This window comes from Canis lupus, chromosome 5 (genome assembly GCF_048164855.1).
Source record: "Canis lupus baileyi chromosome 5, mCanLup2.hap1, whole genome shotgun sequence".
NCBI classification, from domain to species: domain Eukaryota; kingdom Metazoa; phylum Chordata; class Mammalia; order Carnivora; family Canidae; genus Canis; species Canis lupus.
In genome coordinates, this window is record NC_132842.1 from 24,641,715 (window position 1) to 24,659,677 (window position 17,963).

The 17,963-nt window shown below is 44.0% G+C and overlaps 1 protein-coding gene and 1 non-coding gene across 3 annotated transcripts in view; both read right to left on the bottom strand.

Annotated features, from left to right (window-relative positions):
- The window catches only part of CAMK1D (calcium/calmodulin dependent protein kinase ID), a 432,276-nt gene that overhangs the window by 342,936 nt on the left and 71,377 nt on the right, over window positions 1-17,963 (bottom strand). The gene's annotated exons all lie outside the window — the stretch shown is intronic.
- Window positions 11,955-12,084, bottom strand: LOC140634556 (U6atac minor spliceosomal RNA). Its single transcript, XR_012031995.1, has one exon. It is a non-coding gene; the product is annotated as a U6atac minor spliceosomal RNA (small nuclear RNA).

The window sequence follows — 17,963 nt, forward strand, 5'->3', positions numbered from 1 at the left end:
AAAATCACATAAACATATTGATTATTAAATTCACACATTAAATTCTATCAGCATATAGGGCATGTTTCGTTATAAACTAGCACTGGTTTAAAAATAGGCTGCAGAGCTGCCTTTTCAGGATATAGAATTCTGAGAAAGCCATTCTAAAAGACGTTCCACCAGATTCCCACACAACAACGGCAGGGACTTCTAAGCAGCCTTCCTGGATCAAATCTCCATCTGTCTCTAAAGAACTATCTGAACAAATTTCAGATCTGTTTCCCCACGAGTTAACCCCTTCCCATCGCTCCCCGAGGCCCATGTGATGAAGTAACTGGAGTGTGAGATGTGGCCGCTGGGCCACGAGGACAGCCAGCTCTGGGCCATGCAGTCCCACAGCAGACTCCCTGGCCCGAAGCCCAGATCCACCCCTGCTGTCCGGAGAACCTTCTGTCCATCCCAGTCTCTCTGGTCTTAGTTTTTTCATCTGTAAAATGGAGACAGCAACAGTTGCTACCTCTTAGAGTTGGTATGAGGAATACATGAACCCATGTCTATAAAATGCTCAGTGTCTTGTCCATAATAAGGACCATGGAAGTGTTAACTGGGTTGCTATCATTCCGATATAAAAGGGCCTTTGTGATGTGGCCACAACCTTTCTCCCAGTGTCACTTCTAATCTGGCTTTCCGCATGGCTCATTTTCATGAACGTGCCACACTGTCAATGCCTCCAACCTCCACATGTGTTATTCTTTCTGCCTGCCTGTCCTCTTCCTTTTGCCCCACATTGGCCTCACAAACCCTTTGAGGGGTGTCACTTCACCACTGATGGCTTTCCTGACTCCAGCACAGACTTAGGCCCACTTTCTTGTGTTTCTGCTGGACCCTGTGACCCCTACCTTGCATAGTCATCAGCTTACCTGACTCCCCAGGTAATGAGCAGCAGGCTCCTGGGGAGGCAGGAACTGTGCTGCGTATCGTTAGGCACTGAGACTCAAGCAACAGGCTGGCACAATCACAGATGAATGAGTGAATGAATGAATGAATGCTGTGCAACAGAGTGTGAGACTAAGCCCAGGAATGAAGGGAGGAAGGAAGGAGACAGGTGGGGCAGCCGGAATAGAGTTGCATGAGGCCTCCATGGAGGAAGAGGGGTGCACTTAGGAAAGAGGAGCAGGAGAAGCAAGGTTTTTAATCACAGGAAAGAGAGGAGACCAAGCAAGCACGGATGCTGTGTACAGGCTCCCAAGGTTCCCGGCTCCTGCCAGGGCCTGCACCATCAATGCACGTGACAGACTTAGACCTAAAGAGAGCAACGGTGGGGAACCCCACGGACAGCATGTTGTCTGTATCTCAACAGGCCTTCACGCCTCAGTAAAGGGCGTGACACGTCCAGAGTGGCTGCATCCTGACAAAGGGGAGACTAAGAAAGGCAGAGACCTCTCATGTTAAATGGGGAATTGCAGTCAAGCTCCAAACCATGCCTTTCCAACGTATCTGTCCTCGTTCTACACTAGCAATAAAGGAAAAAATCAGACACCCATCCGGCAGGTGGAGAGAGGAGTGGAGAGCCCAGGCTGTGGGGAGGAGTGCTCCAGCCCTGTCTTTCCTGATTCTCAGGAACTTATAGGTTAAGGGGCCCTTGGTCTGTACCCTGGCAATGAGGTTGGCTCCTGACCTGTGCATCCTCAGGCTTTGGGTTGCTAAGCTCTAGTCAAAGAGCCAGGCCACATTTCACAGGGTCACCTGATATGCAAAGCCAGCCCCACACCAGCCACTAAAATACGGGTTCACCATGTTTAGTGAGGGGCTGTCTCCAGTTAGAAGTCAACAAGGAGAATGAATGATCATGGGCTCAGAAGGAAACATGACCAAATATCATAAAGGCAGCCACCCCCGTGTGCAGTGAACAACTCGGATGCAGGCCGGGGCTAACTCCCACTTCCCAGGAGGAGCAAGCCTGCAGCGGGCACGCCCGTGGGCAGAGAAGCATGGCCAGAGGACCACCACTCGGCCCCCAGCTTCTGATCGATACTGGCGAGTGAGAAGGAACTAAAAATACGCATAGGAAAATGCACATGGGGACAAAGAGGAGAAGGAATGGAGAGAAATGAGAGGATGCTTATGGCACTCTGACTTCAGGAAGGCAAGGGGACCCCCTCCTCCCCTACACACACCCTGGGGCCCTGGTCAATACAGAAGTGGGGGCGCAGCAGGCCATGGTGCACACTTCAAGCTAGGCCTGGGTTTCCTGGGATTCAAACGGCATATACAGTATTTGGGGAAAAGATTTACAATGTGAGAAAATGCCCAGGATATGTCATTTAATGATAAATGAAAGAAACAATACACAACAAGGAAAGTAATCGTGTTAACTATGCATAGAAAAAGCCTGGAAAAATACATTTTTGTAATTTAACAGTGGTTATGGCTGAGGATGAGAGCCAATTTTCATATTTTTCTCCAAGTCGTTATCATATAAGGGATGGGGGCGCAGACGCACTCTTTCTTTAATTTACAAAGCGAGCCTATGTGTACTATATAGTTAAAGTTTTCAAAAGCATTCCAGAAAGTCGTCATAAAATCCGGGAGGCAAATGTAGCCCTCAAGGCTAGCTGTATCTATATAATAATGGACATTCTGCAATAATTCGAAGAAACTCATTATCTGGTTGCTTACTGAGATGTGAACATTTGGAATCATTGAGACATATCTTTGGATCCAAAGAAACATCCAAAGCAATGAAGCAGAAATTTACCATTCTTTCTTTCTGGTATTCATCCATTTACTGAAATATCAGAATATGCTCCGAAGAAAATGTTCAATACTTAAAAAGAAGAATAACCTGGTAAACCAAAAAAGCGGGAACAGAGGGGCGGGGGGAATCTGCCAGGAATAACAAGGTTCTGTGAGAACCGGTTATATAAAAAGGCTTAGAAGAATAACTGAACACGTGCATTTTCCAAATCCCTTGCAAGGGTCATTTCAACTAAATTGTTCTCCAAGTAAAATAAAACGTGATTTCCTCCAGAAGATGCAAATTTAAAAACCGGATTCTTAAAACCTTATTAAATAATATTATACTATAAGCACGTTTGCCAAAGTATTTTATTATATTAGCTTTTCCTGGAAAAAGTTCTCAGGGTTCCCACATAGTAAGCAGTTGTTATGTAGTTATTTGTTGGACAACTAGTAATTCCTGGGGAAGGTGTGTCTTTTATTTTCTAGATCTATGGCAGAAGGTGGCCAGCCAAATAAGGGAATATTATGCAAATGTTGCCTTCCTTGGCTCTGCCCCAGGAAAAGCAGTGATGGTAAAGCCAGCAAGCAGCCTGCCCACCCCTAAGGGAAGGCCTGGCTCAGACGCAAGAGTTAACTGTGAGTTAGCTACTCACACAGGCTGAAACCCAGACACTTTTAAGTCAGAAAAGAAGATGGTAGGGGGGACCTCTATCTTCTAACCTAGAAGGCTGGATTCAATTCGGGAGCGTAAAAAATACTGGGTGGTTTTTCTCTCCCTAAATAGAAACAAGGCCACGTTCCCACTTCAGAGAAGCTCCTTCAGCTCTGTGGGACCCTGGGCTTCAAGGGTCCCAGAAACATAATGGGCTCCTGCCCTCTGCACCATTACCCTCTGCTCACCCCACCTCCTCCGCATCAGGGGAGTTGCAGGTCCTCGTTCCCTGGAAATGTCTCCCTAGGGAGAAGCTGACTTCATTTCCATCAGCATTAATGACCCACCTTTCCAGCACAATGCTGTGCGGGCTGCACAGGGCAGATGAGATTTGGTTAAGAGACTGCTCAATAATGAATAAAAAGAGGCACCATCAGCCCTCTAATACCTCATTATTTGTTCGCCTGAATCCAATGAGAAAAACAACCACAGGAAAGGAAAGAATGACAGAGACTGGGGCTAATTCTCAAGGCTTCTGGAAATTCTGGTTCAGAAGGGGGCGGGTGTGGTCTGGGATTTGGGTGTAGACCAGACTTCGGGCCCCTGTAAGCCCAAACCATGGCATGTGTTCCCGCCGCGTGGCTGGAGCAAGGAGGTCACTAGTGGGAAGGGCACCCACTGGCGGCAGCCTCAGCCCTGGAAAATGCAGAACAAGGCTCCCTCCTTTCCTCTGGGCTGCCAAACAGACGCCTACTGCTCTCAGCCCCAAGGCTCACTGCCCTGAGAAGCCTCTGCTCCCTGACAGGGGACCCCCTGAGTCGTCCCACACTCAGCTCTCCTCTGGACTGGAAACCAGCCTCGCCCCAACATACGTTCACAAAGTTCTAGTTCCACCTTTGCCACAGGAGCCTACAGTCTGGCTTTTTTCCCTCCCCAATCATACTTCACCATTTTAAAAGCACACTAAAAAAATATTTGAACAGCGTTGTCTGGGTGGCTCAGTTGGTTGAGCTTCCGACTCTTGGTTTTGTCTCAGGATCGTGGGATCAAGCCCTGTGACAGGCTCCACACTCAGCACGGAGTCTGCTTAAGATTCTCTCTCTCCTGGGGATCCCCGGGTGGCTCAGCGGTTTAGTGCCTGCCTTTCACCCAGGGCGTGATCCTGGAGTCCCAAGGATCAAGTCCCACGTTGGGCTCCCTGCATTGAGTCTGCTTTCCCTCTGCCTGTGTCTCTGCTTCTCATGAATAAATAAATAAAATCTCTAAAAAAAAAAAAAAAAACTCTTTCTCTCCCTCTCCCCATGCCCCTCCCTCTGTTCTCTCTCTCTCTCTAAAAATAAATAAATCTTTAAAAAAATACATTTGAACAAAATCAGCAGATCATATGAGCGACATGGGTGGACTGTCTTGATGCCAACATCCTGATTTTGATACTGTGTTGTGTTTTTGTCAGAAAAATTTCCCCCATTGGGGAAAACTATATAAAAGGTACACAGGATCTCTCTATATTATTCCTTACAGCTTCATGTAAATCTATAATCAAATTTGACCTCAATCAAATTTCAATTAAAAAAAACCTAAAGAATGTATTTTATAAGCTTCATGTGAATAAAGACCAATCAAGAGGTCACCCTACTCACGGATGCTCAAACTGAGCCTGACTTCCAGGAGATGCTTCTGCAGTACACGTATTCAAGAAGTATGTATGTCATCCCTCAACGTGCCAGTTACTGTACCAGGCACTACAACGTCTGTCTCAACTGATGTTCTTAGAAGATGAACAGGGATGAGAGAAAAGTCATTGAGGCAGCCCTTGTGTAACTGGCCATTCTCAACAGAGGTGAGAGGTTTAGGTACACACTAGGCAACTGCACTGTCTGGGTGAAGACTATTGCTCAAGCAACAATTCATCTGTGACAAGAGTTCCACCAGTCAAGGCACCATGACGGTGGGTTCCCAACCACCGACTCACTGCTTGCTACGCGCTTAAACATGGCAGCGTCTTTCCATTCCTTCTGCTCCGCATATATTTTTGAGCAAGTTTCTCAAGTGGCTGAGGGAGAACACAGTACTTGGTTTGCTTTCAAATGAGTTATCCAAACCTTGTCTGCCTTTTAGCAGGAAAGTTCCAGAGATCTTAAACAAGAAAATGGGCTCCTGGCCATGACAATCCTCGTTCAACACGTTGCTTTGTTTGGCAGCTCTCATTTGTCTAGACCAGATGTAGGTCTCAACTAGTGTAAACAGCCGTGCTGAGCTATCACAGTGACCAACCTGTAACTCAGAGGGGCTGAAGGCACCGTCCCAGGCACCGATTCTTCTCAAAGGGCAGAGGTTTAAGGGACTGACAATCCGCCTTAGTATGTGTAGGGCTGGTTGTACTGACCAGTGCATTTCTAATCCATTATCTCATTTGCTCCTTATAATGCTTGTCAATACTTTGGTATGAAGAAACCCAAGCTAACTCTCTCAAATGTTCGTCAATTCTTGGTTACTCAGGAATTGATGATTCATGATTATGTTAGCCCTTTTTGGGCCTCCTCCAATCTTACAGGACATTTTACCATATTTCTACCAGTGGAGAGGCAGTAGTTTGAGAGAGAGATAATGAGTCTTGAGTCAGAGAGGTGAGGTTAGGGCCCAGCTCCATGACTCAGTGGGTGGTCCTGCATTAGCTTCCCTGAACCTCTGTCTCTTCATCCATCACTGGGGGGAGTAACACCCACATTGCAGGATTAAAGCAATGATTAAATGAGACACCTAGATAGAACAAGTGGTGATTGCTCACAATGTTGCGTCTTCTGTCAAAAGTTGGTTTCAAAATAAGACTGGTTCCAAAGAAACAAGAACTAGGAACACCTGGGTGGCTCAGAGGTTGAGCGCCTGCCTTCGGCCCAGGGCGTGATCCTGGAGATCTGGGATCGAGCCCCACATCGGGCTCCCTGCATGGAGCCTGCTTCTCCCTCTGCCTGGGTCTCTGCCTCTCTCTCTCCGTGTCTCTCATGGATAAATAAATAAAATCTTAAAAAAAAAAAAAAAGAAAAGAAAAGAAAAAAACAAGAAACAAGAACTAACAGGGGCGCCTGGGTGGCTCAGTTGGTTAAGCATCTGCCTTTGGCTCAGGTCATGGTCCTGGGACTGGAGCCCCACATCTCCCTCTGCCCTTCCCCCTGCTCATGCTTTCTCACTCACTTTCTCTCTCTCAAATAAATAATAACTTTAAAAAAAAAGAAGGAAATAAGAACTAACAACCAAAGTGAAATTTTTTGATTATCAAAGAATGCATATTATCTATAAGAATCCCTGAATTCATGGGCAATTGAGGATCATCTGTAATTAGCAGCTGCTACAGAAATGCCCAAATGATCAGAAGGATTTCTTTCTTATTTTCATGTATCTGAGTTAGTAAAAAAATATTGTCCTATTATCTTACCCTCCAATAAGAAACCCACCATTAAAACTCTGCATGTAACTAAAATCCACAGGACACTACGTACAAATGTATTCTCAGCAGATTTCCACATTTTAGCTGTACGAGCAAATGCAAATTTGAGGAAAAATGGTTCCCTGCCCGATGTCCAGAATGACTGGGGAACAGGTGGGCTGTTCTAATCTACCTAAGAGAATGGCTTTTTTTTTTTTCTAAAGATTTTATTTATTCATGAGAAACAGAGAGAGAGAGAGAGAGAGGCAGAGACACAGGCAGAAGGAGAAGCAGGCTCCATGCAGGGAGCCCGATGTAGGACTCAATCCCAGGACCCTAGGATCACGCCCTGAGCTGAAGGCAGTTGCTCAACCGCTGAGCCACCCAGCATGTCCCAAGAGAATGGCCTTATAAACCACACAAATACGACCAAATTTCAAAGGATATCAAACATGACAAAACATATTTGTGGTGAATACACTGACCACTCCCTTCTGTCTTTCCAACATTAGCTGCTAACACCAAACTTCTCAAATTATAGTATGTGTGCCAAGGGGTAGAGAGAGCCCTTGGGTTACAAGGGCCCATCTTCCAAGAACATCAGTAGTCCTCAATGGGAGTCCGTGAGACACCCAGAGATACCTAAGCTCATGCGTCTACCACTCTCTGCACTTGAGAGTACTCAGAAGAAGGATGAAAAGCACTATTGAGGGGCGCCTGGCTGGCTCAGGTTGCAAAGCATGCAACTCTCGATCTCAGGGTTGTGAGTTCAAGCCCCACATTGGGTATGGAGATGGACGGAAGGAAGAAAGGCCGAAAGGCAGGAAGGCAGGAAGACAGGAAGGCAGGAAGGAAGGAAGGAAGGAAGGAAAGGAGGGAGGAAGGAAAGGAGGGAGGGAGGGAGGGGGAAGGGGGAAAGGAGAAAAAAAAGAAAGAAAAGCACTATTGAGGGTGAGGCAAAATACTAATTTACTGAACACTCATCTGCCAAGGCCAGTGCTCGGTGTTTGCACATTAATCATCTTAATTCCTCACTTACTCGTTCAATAATCATGGGAAGAAGAAAGGGAACAGCCAGTGACTTTTATTATTGTTTTGAGATACATTTTAACTAGGCTCTCAGAGTCCAGCTCAACATTAATATCAAATCTTTCAAGTCACTGGCTCTAAGTGAAAAGAAAAAAAAAAGGGCACAAGGAACTTGGTAGTGAAAACATTGGCAACAAAATCAGACATGAGAAAACTGGTTGATAGAGACACAATACGCTAGCAGGGGACACGTGGGTGGCTCAGCGGTTAAGCGCCTGGCTTTGGCCCAGGGCGTGATCCTGGGGTCCCGGAATCGAGTCCCACGTCAGGCTCCCTGCATGGAGCCTGCTTGTCCCTCTGCCTGTCTCTCTCTCTCTCTCTCTCTCTCTGTCTGTCTCTCATGAATAAATAAATAAAATATTTTTAAAAAAAAACACACATACGCTAGCGGGTTAAGAATTTTGTTTACTTAAAAAGGGCAACTTCTGAATATAAACATATGAGTGAATCGACTAATAAATACTAATAAGCACCAACATGTGACACGTGTATATACATGTAATAATTTGCTAAAAACCTCTTAGAGGGGCGTCTGGGTGGCTTAGTCATTAAGCATTTGACTTTGGCTCAGCTTATGATCTTGGGGTCCTGAGATCGAGCCCTGTGCTAGATGCCAGGCTCTGCGCTCTGGGGGGATGTCTGCTTCTCCCTCTCCCTCTCCCTACGCCTCTCCCTCTCCCTCTCCCTCTACTTACACTCACTCACTCTCATCTCTCTCAAAAAAAAAAAAATAAAGAAAATCTTAAAAAAAAAAAAAAAAAAAAAAACCTCTTAGAGTTTATTTTCTTTTCCTAACCCAATCAGGCAGGAAATAGGTTGTTACTGACACCAATTTCAGCCATTGTTTGCTCAACAGAACCTAGCCAAGAGATGCACCTTCTCTGGCGTAACGTGCACCCCCCCTTCCCTCCAGCCCACTCAGAATGTTCCCTTGTCCCTGCTGCTGTTAAGTGCTGCCCTCTGAGTTCTCACCAACATGAAAGGACCCCATTACCACCACTGGTTAGAAATAAAAGCTCCTTGACTCAAATTGGCCTGTTGAGCCTGTTGGCTCTGTCCTCTGATCCATCTCCTGTTGAGTAACACACACGACACAGAAATTGCATGTCATGAACTCCAATGCACTGTACAAATGCCAGTTATTTTTTTTTTGTCCTTATGACTATATTTTACACCCATTCTGCTGGACTGCTTTGAGGCTCCCACAGATATGGTCAAATGCTTAGCAGCAGTTAAAAAAACTCTTAACAGGCCAGATACACAAATTGTTAATTCGGTAAAATATGAAAAATTTTTAATGAAATTAACAGAATTTGGGCTTTGGAGGAACATTACAACTACTGTAAACATACATTCATCCTCTTTCCCTGACTCACCAAGGAGCCAAGGATCATGCTGTGTGCAGAAGATAGAAGAAGCGATGGCTGAGAATATTCGGCCAAAGTGGACACCGGAGAACAGTTTACTGTGTGGTTTAGAAACCAGGGAGTTGCTTCCAAGAAAAGCAATCCTTTGGTTTCTGTAACGAGCAATAAACTTCTTCCTCCAAAGCTGCTGTGGCGAAGCAATGCAGTCTCCACTCAGTGTGGCTGGTCCACTACTAGAAGCATGAAGGGACCACAAAGAAGAACACCCCCAAATGATGAGAGATTTCACAGGCCAAGGTACCCCTTTTGGATATGCTAACTCTACAAACATCCCCCCAAACAGCAAAAGGCATCAGAGAACTCGCTCCATCGTCCTTTCTCACCTTTGCATCCCTGTTGTTCTACTGTCCTCTCTGGAAATGACATTCGGAAAGAAAACACAACCTAGTGTGAGCCCCAGACATACACCCTCACTGTGCCCAAATGCCTGGCACCACGCATGTGCGGAACTGCTTAATGCACCTCACTCTCTGCAAGGCTGCCTTGCTGTGCTAGTGATGGACATTGTGAACAGTCACCCCATCAGGGGGCAGCTCCGGTGACTCCCACCGCCAGGCCCAGGGATGTCACACCTTCCTGTGAGGCCCAAGTCTCTCAAGCAGCAAGCAACAGGTAAGCATGCTGGCCAGCTTCCACGGCCATCACCTTTCTGAGCATCCCCTAGGATGACAGAGGATCCCTGGGACCCTGAGCGGTTCTTACTATTCCATAGAAAGCACTTTGTTGTGATTATAAAATAAGGATCTGCATTACTCTGCTTTTTTTCTTTTTTAACTTAAATCTGACTTCTGGTGCTTTCTTAACTAAGTCACAAACCTCCGATCGTTTATGAATATGCTGGCTCCAGAGAGATCTGTATTTTGGGCTTTGGTTGCCAGGAAGATTCCAGACTCCCAACTCTGGCTGCCAGTCTGTGTTTTTTATTCCGTCAAATCTGAGCAATTCTTAAGTGGCTGGAGAAGTGGAGATGCGAAAAAGCATGCTGACCGTCACAATCTCCTATGGCCTTTGATCTGTTTCTCAAGTTTCACCGAAGCTTAATGGAATCGAAAGAAACAGAGGAAAAAAAATATCTCTCCCTTTTAAAAAATCATGTCATCGTAGAAACTTTTAAAAATAACCATATTAATATTTCATCTGATTCAGAAACGGTGAAGGAGAAATCTGCCAGTAAAAGACCAGAATGAGAAAAAAATAAACAGAGGAGAAATGTTGCAAATGTCTACACCATCTACCATGAGAACATCTCCATAGTATTTTCAGAAAATAATTGTCTTGAAGATACGAGGAATGTGAGCCTCGTATCTGGGTTGGGGGGGTTGGGGGGGTGGGAGGGAGAAGAGCACGTGTTTGAATTTTCTATAGCTAATATGTCACAGTAAAGGGACAATTTACATTTAACTGCTTCCAGAGTGGAGCAACAGATTGTCAGACTAATATCTTGTCTGTTTAATAACCTATGGTTATAGTCACACAAATCATAGAGATAATATAATCCCCAATACAGCCCCACTGTTGTGAAAAAAACTGTAATGGTCAACTCAACTTTGACTTATTCACCTAAATTCTGGTCTTCTGTGCAACACAGTAGTAGACTGGGGTGCAGTGACCTCTATTCTGTGTTTATTTCTTTATTTGAAACTTAACTGAAGGGATAATGAGATTATGGTAAAAAATGACATTCTGAGCGCAGTGGTGAAAAGAATAAAAGTGAGAATTTACCCCCAATTTATTGCTCACAAACTCGGCTCGACATGAGGAATACAGTTCAGCAGTTAACCTCCCTTTTGACCTCAGCAAGGACTGCTCTCACCTCCTTCCCTGGGGCCCAGCAGAATAAGCCTCCTGCTTGCTCATCATTTCCTCGTGGTCTGTCCCTTCAAGTAGCTCCATGAAAGCTGGACCTAAGGCCCCTAATGACAGCACCTAAGCCAGTGCCTGGCACATCAGATTGGCAGACCGGTTGAGTAAGCACCTGCTTTGAATGTCTGAATTTGAGAGCTTCTGAGAATGGATATGGAGTGGATGACCTCACCCTTTCGTGATGCATTCAACCGGCTTCGCTCTCTGCCACCCGCTCTTGGTCTAGTTCAATGTCAAGGGGCACACCTGGACAGAATCACTTTTGTTGGTTGGTTGTCTACTGCGTGATTCCAAAAGTCAACACAATATAAACAGGCGGACGAGCCATTCCCACCCTACTGCCAGTCCCTATGCTCACCGCTGCCTGCTATCTATCCACATCTACCTTCGTTTCTTGTTATCTCTCCAGGGCTTCTCTATGCAAATATAAACAAACCTCCCTACATATTTCCAGATCCTCACCTTCCTTGCATAAAGGTAATATAGTCTATACACTCGTCCCCAGCTTGTTTCCTTCACTTGGCCGTGTATCTGGACACCATTCCATGTCACAACACACATCATCACTCTCATCAACAACTACACAGCATCCACTGCCCACAGACGCCATCCTTCAACCACTCCCTCATAGACCACCGTACATCCAGTGGCTTCTGGTGCTCTGGTGTTACACACAAAGCTTGTACCGGTGTCCCCTCAGTATGGGTGCAGGTGTGCATGTAGGAAAAGATTCCCGGAACAGGACATTTGTAATGTTGGTTTACACCATAGGGTTGCTAAGAAATATTGTTAGGTGCTATAAATAGGGGGTGATAGCATCCATGTACATGTGTGCTACAGGGCACTAGAATTTTTTTCCACTCTTGTCAAGGGGAGTGCTAACCGAATTCCTCACTTTCATAAAACACAGACCCTTTGAAATTTTAAATTGATGCAGCATCCCCCAATGGTAGCCAGAGTTCAGCTCCCCTATTCTACTTCCACCCATCAATTTCCTAGGCTGACAGATTTTTCCTCTAGAAACCTATTAGAGGAAAACAGGCCCTCTAAAAAAGCCTTGAAAGCCTAGTTAATATGGGTGGAATTAAATTTTTATAAGAGTATTCAGGGATTCTAAATCAGCAGCAAATGCTTTCTTTTCATCACAATACCCAAAATGACATGGAAAGAAAAACATAAATGAATATTTAAAAACCCTATTCATTCCAATGCAGGGGACCCCCAAAAGTAGTTGATATTCTCAGAGTTTTTCAGTAATTCATGACTTTTTTTCACAGTGACAATCTAAAATTAGAAAATGATGCCTATTTGCAGAATCAATGAAAAGGTCCTTTTCCCACCCATTCTAGAGAAGGCATGAGGAAACAAAATACTTTCACATGAGAATCTCAGCTCTCAGGAAACGCACCCTCTGGCTTAGAGTATTTATTAAAGTCAAGGAACACAAAAGCAATGATTTCCTTTTGTTCCAGCATATACTTTGGTAAATACCAACATACCAGACTGTATCCCTTTCTTTGATACAGTTTTGTATGATCTGTTCAATATACTTAAAAAAACATGTGCCATGGCCAACATTATGTTCTGTGTTGATGAATATAAACCGATTTTACAGACAATCACCTTAATCAGTAACTCATAGTCCATCCACCAAAGACATGCACCAGAATGTTTTTAGCTGTTTTATTCACAATAGCCCCAAACTGGAAATAATCAAATGTCTACCAAGTGTAGAATGGATATCTAAATCTCAAAACAATGAAATACTACACAGCAATGGGAAAAAATGAGCAATTATACAACATGAATGAATGTCACAAAACTTAAATATGATCCCATTATACGGAATTCAAATAGGCAAAACTAATTTACGGTGACAGAGGTCAGAATAGTAATTACCTTTGGGAAGGAAGGGCATTGTTCTCACGGGGAAAACGGTACCAGAAGGACTTCAAGGGTGCTGGAAATGTTCTTCATCTTGATCTAGGTGGTCCTTACATGGGTTAAAAAATTCTGAGATTTGTTATCTTTACTATATGTAAAGAGTATCTCAGCATCCTGAGCTAGTCAGCTAGCATCCTCAGCCAAGAAGTCCTTACCCCAGAAGCAGCCAACTAGAACCCCTTCTGTTACCTATATTTGAGTCATATTAGCCCCTCTGCTAACTAGCAAAATGAATGTGAGGAATGATTTTTTTTTCTTGATGAAATCAGTGGTTAATTAGCATGATGAGCATAAGGAATGGGGAAAATATTTTAGATAATCTCTATCCTTGAATAGGCAGGGATAAGGCTCAGGACCTGTAACCTTCGACTTGATCCCAAAATGGTCTATCTATTGGTTTGAGGGATTTCTGGCTGCCTGATGCCTATCCTAACAGAAATGTAATCCTGCTTTTGGAATATTGGCAGCTTTGCTTCAAGGGAAGCTCTCATCCTAAGTGGTGGTCGGAGTACCTAAGAGGACACAGAGCTGGGATTTCAGGATACAGCACAGAACGTATGAACTACATTCTGCTAATACCCATTTAAGAAACGTCCTGATGCTGAATTTGTTCTGAAATTTGCTTTCATTATAAGCTGGTCATGAGGCTGTAAGAGAACAGCTAATCCTCATTCAACTACAACTTTCTGGTGGTTATCATCCCCTACCTCAAAACACTTAAGAGCATGTATGACCAGTCTGGCTAATTTCCATTGTCAAGTCTGGAGACTGTTAGAGCATGAAAATGTGCAGACATGCATGCTGGAGGGTAACATGTTTCCTTATGAACAAAATGAAGAATGGAACCAGAGGTGAGAAAAGCAGGATAAATGGGCATAGAACAGCACAGTGACACCCAGAGAATGAAGCCAATCAGGGGGAGGTTTCCAGCAGTACTCACAACTCTTGGAGGCTTGCACAGAGATACACAGGATACGATCATATTTGTGAATGACCCAAAATTAAACAAGATGAAAGACTCAGAATTCTAAAAGGTCTTGTCAGGCAATTTGGTGAACTAGATCTAACAAGATTAAACATACAGTTAGGTGTACAAAAATTAACAACTCAAGACAAAAGGGGCAGAGATCAATGACAAAATCCATTATAATTGTGACATTTAAAACTTTAGGGGTTTTGGATAAGAAGCTCAGGCTCCTAATTGGCCCTCATACCTCACACACATAACAGTGTGGCCCCAGGCAGGTGTTTGTCAGGAGAAGGCTAAGATGCTGGGAAGTGGCTTCACAGGGACATCCACCCAATGCAGAGAATGTGCCAACAGGCTGGTGATCCCTGGGGCTGAAGCACCCAACATCCCCTAGGCTGTTACTATATGACTTTTTCACTCTTCTGTTCTGGAATAATGGGACTTTCCCTAGACAGGCAACCAGAGAGAGAGACCCAACATTTAGTGTCTCTGAAGAAAATACCAGAGTCTCAGATAACAAAATGAAAACAGAAGGCCTGTCCAAGTCCTCCTTGTAACTGTATATGGCACTCAACATTTATGGAGCACAAAATGCAAGCCGCTCTTGGGCCTCAAACTCTTTCTCTCTGGCATGTGCACCACCTACCTAACACAGGTCTGCCCAACCCAGTGTGACACCCGCAAACCTGTCTTGACTGATCCCATGAGTCAAAATAATTTTCACATTCCATCTCATCATGCTATAGAGCCATGGTCAATATCTATAAGTTTTGTATCCTCCTTCTCCAAGAACAAGAGAGAAATGAACAGAATCAGAGCAGCGCTTGCTTGAAGGTATTAAAACATGAACACTGAAAAGAAAAAACAAAAACAAAAACATGAACACTGAGCCTTAGAGACCATTTACTCGGTACTACCCCTCATCCCCCATTCAAAGCAACTGCACTAACATAAAGCACATTCAGTGTATGACCTGATCGTACCTAGGGAAGCCTGAACATGAACTGGATATGAGAGGATATTAAAGACCTATTATTAACTGTGTTAGTTATGTTAATGGTATTTGGGGTACATTGGGAAATTTCATTTCTTCCTTCCTCCTTTCCTTCCTTTCTTGGGGGGCTGGGGGAGGACAGAAAGCCATATTATATTACGGGTGGCATGTCAAGATATCTTTTTTTAATTTAGATATAACTGACATACAATGAACATTAAAGGTGCACAATGTGTTGATTTGGTACCATCCCAGTGTCAGCTAACACCTCCACTGGTGTTACCACTTTTTTTGTGTGCTGAGAATATTTATGATCTAGTTTCCCAGCAACTTTCAAGTATGTAATACAGTATGTTAACTCTAATCACCGTGCTGTGCATTGGATTCCCCAGAACTTACTCAGCTTCTAACTGTAAGCTTGCATCCTTTGACCAATAATATCTCCCCAATTCCCCCACCCGCTGGCCCTGGTAACCACCACTCTATACTCTGCTTCTACAAGGTCTGCTTTTTTAGATTCCACATGTAAGTTGTATCATGCACTATTTGTCTTTCTCTGACTTATCTCACTTAGCATAATGCCCTAGAGGTCCATCCATGTGGTCACATACGGCAGGATTTTCTTCTTTCTCATGGCTGAATAATATTCCATTGAACCGCATCTTATATATTCAATCATATGTTGACACTTAGGTGGTTTCCATGTCTTGGCTATTGTTCAATTGTGCAATAAGATGTCTTAATTTACTTTAAAATATTTTAGCGTTTTTTACAAATGGAGGGCATGAATGAATGAATAGTTGGCCTGACCCAGAGTTCACACAGCTGGTTAGTGGTGGGGCTGGTTAACAGTCCAGTGTCCTTCCTCTAATGTTTTACAAAAGACCACCATTTGTGATGTTTTATATCCTCTACACCAGAGCAGCTACTCAAGATGACTGCAAACATGTAGAGGGCCATTTGGACTCTGCCCATTCAGCTCTGGAGAGGTCCTGCAGGCTCCCAATCAGCGTGGTAAACTGAGTTTCGATGACAAAAAGTTGCTAGATTGGCTTTCTCCTCTCATCCAAATAACCAAGCAATGGCCACACAGTCATTAAACATTGGCGTGGGTGGACATTTGTTGAAAGTTTCTAAGACCACATCAGCATACCAAGAAACTCAATTCTTTCATAATATAATAACATGACCTAACAGAATTAGTGTATAATCGTACATAATAACCATGAACTGCTTACTGTGTACCAAGGAATATTCTAAGCATTTGACAAGAATGATCCTGGTTAATCGCCACAACATCCAAGAGCTTATTGTCTCCATCATGTAGATGCAGTGAGTGGGACACAGAGTTTAAGAAAATTGCCAAGCCCACAGAGCCCTGAGGGACAGAGGCAGCATTTTGGATGACTCCACCATACATTCTCCTCATGGCCACATGCCATTTCTTCATAGTCACACCTAATGTTTTCACTGGGAGAAATGGTCCAGGGATAATTCTTTCTCATTGTTGTGTTTAAAAATACTACCGAAGAATTGGGGCGCCTGAATGGCTCAATCAGGGATCTGACTCTTGGTTTCGGCTCAGGTCATGATCTCATAGGTCATGGAATTGAGCCCTGCATCAGGCTCTGCACTCAGCAGAGTCTGCTTGTCCCTCTCCCTCTGCTCCTCCCCACCACCCCCCTCAATCTCTGTAAAATAAATAAATCTTAAAAAAAAAAAAACCTACAGATTAAAAACCAAAAGAGAAAAATAAAATCTGCCCCATAGGCCAAAAAAATAGTCTGATTTCATAAAAATATTTCACTGTGTTTTCCTTATAAAAAAATCAAATTATTCACATGCTGTTTAACTTTCTTCCTCAAACATGAGTAAGAAGTCCAGGCAGCTCTGCAATTTCTCCTCTAGAAAACTATCTGGGGGCTGCCCAGTGGGCAACAGAGGCCTTAGGCTGCCCATTCAGCCTCTGATCATGATGTGATAGAAAGCTGCCAGTCATTCCCTTGAAGGGTTCTGAATGACTTTCTGTAGAAAAGTCTTTACACACACACACACACACACACACACACACGAAATAAAGGACAATGCAGTCAACCTTCCAGTACCTGCACTATCTCTCAGTACTGACAATAACTTTGAATGATTCAATTCCTTCTTTAACGTTGTGCCATCAAAGCTAAAATAAGACAAAAGCCCCCCAAAATCAGATTCAAATCCTAGAAAAGGGGAGGTGTCTTAGGATAAACTGGAGAAACTACCACCTTGGGATGGTGTTCAGCTCTATTCCAGAGCTCCTCCCTCCATTAGCCCAATTATCCCAACAGGAATAAATGAAGGGTGGCTCATGTCATCATAGAAGTCAGAATTCTCAACAGAAGTAAAGTCAAATGAAGATACGGCAAAGGTAGCATGTGAAGGCACAGACAGAAGGGGAGCCTAAAAACCAGATCAACACCAACTGAGTGGCCTAACTCTGAAGGGTTTGGTGATTACTGGCATGGAGGTTGCCACAAAGGGTCCTGATTACAAGAAGAGAAAGGATTCGTATTGTGGCTACTGTCCCTACTGGAAAAAGCTGAGCTTCCTCAAATATAAGCAGGCTGAATGACAAAGTTAATAATCGAGGCCAAGAAGCCATATTTCCTGTTGCAATAGAAATGAACACTGCTATTGCTGAAGGACAAGCGTCTCTCCCACAGAGGAACTTCTCGTTCCTCCCCAGAATTTATTATCATTAAAACTAGTATTTGACATTCACCAAATGCCAACAACATGCCTATATCTGCTATTATGACTACATCATTAGTTCACCTCTGAACTGACTTTCCAAACACGGTTAACTTTGTCCCGGAAAACAACAGGCAGGCACAAAGATAAGG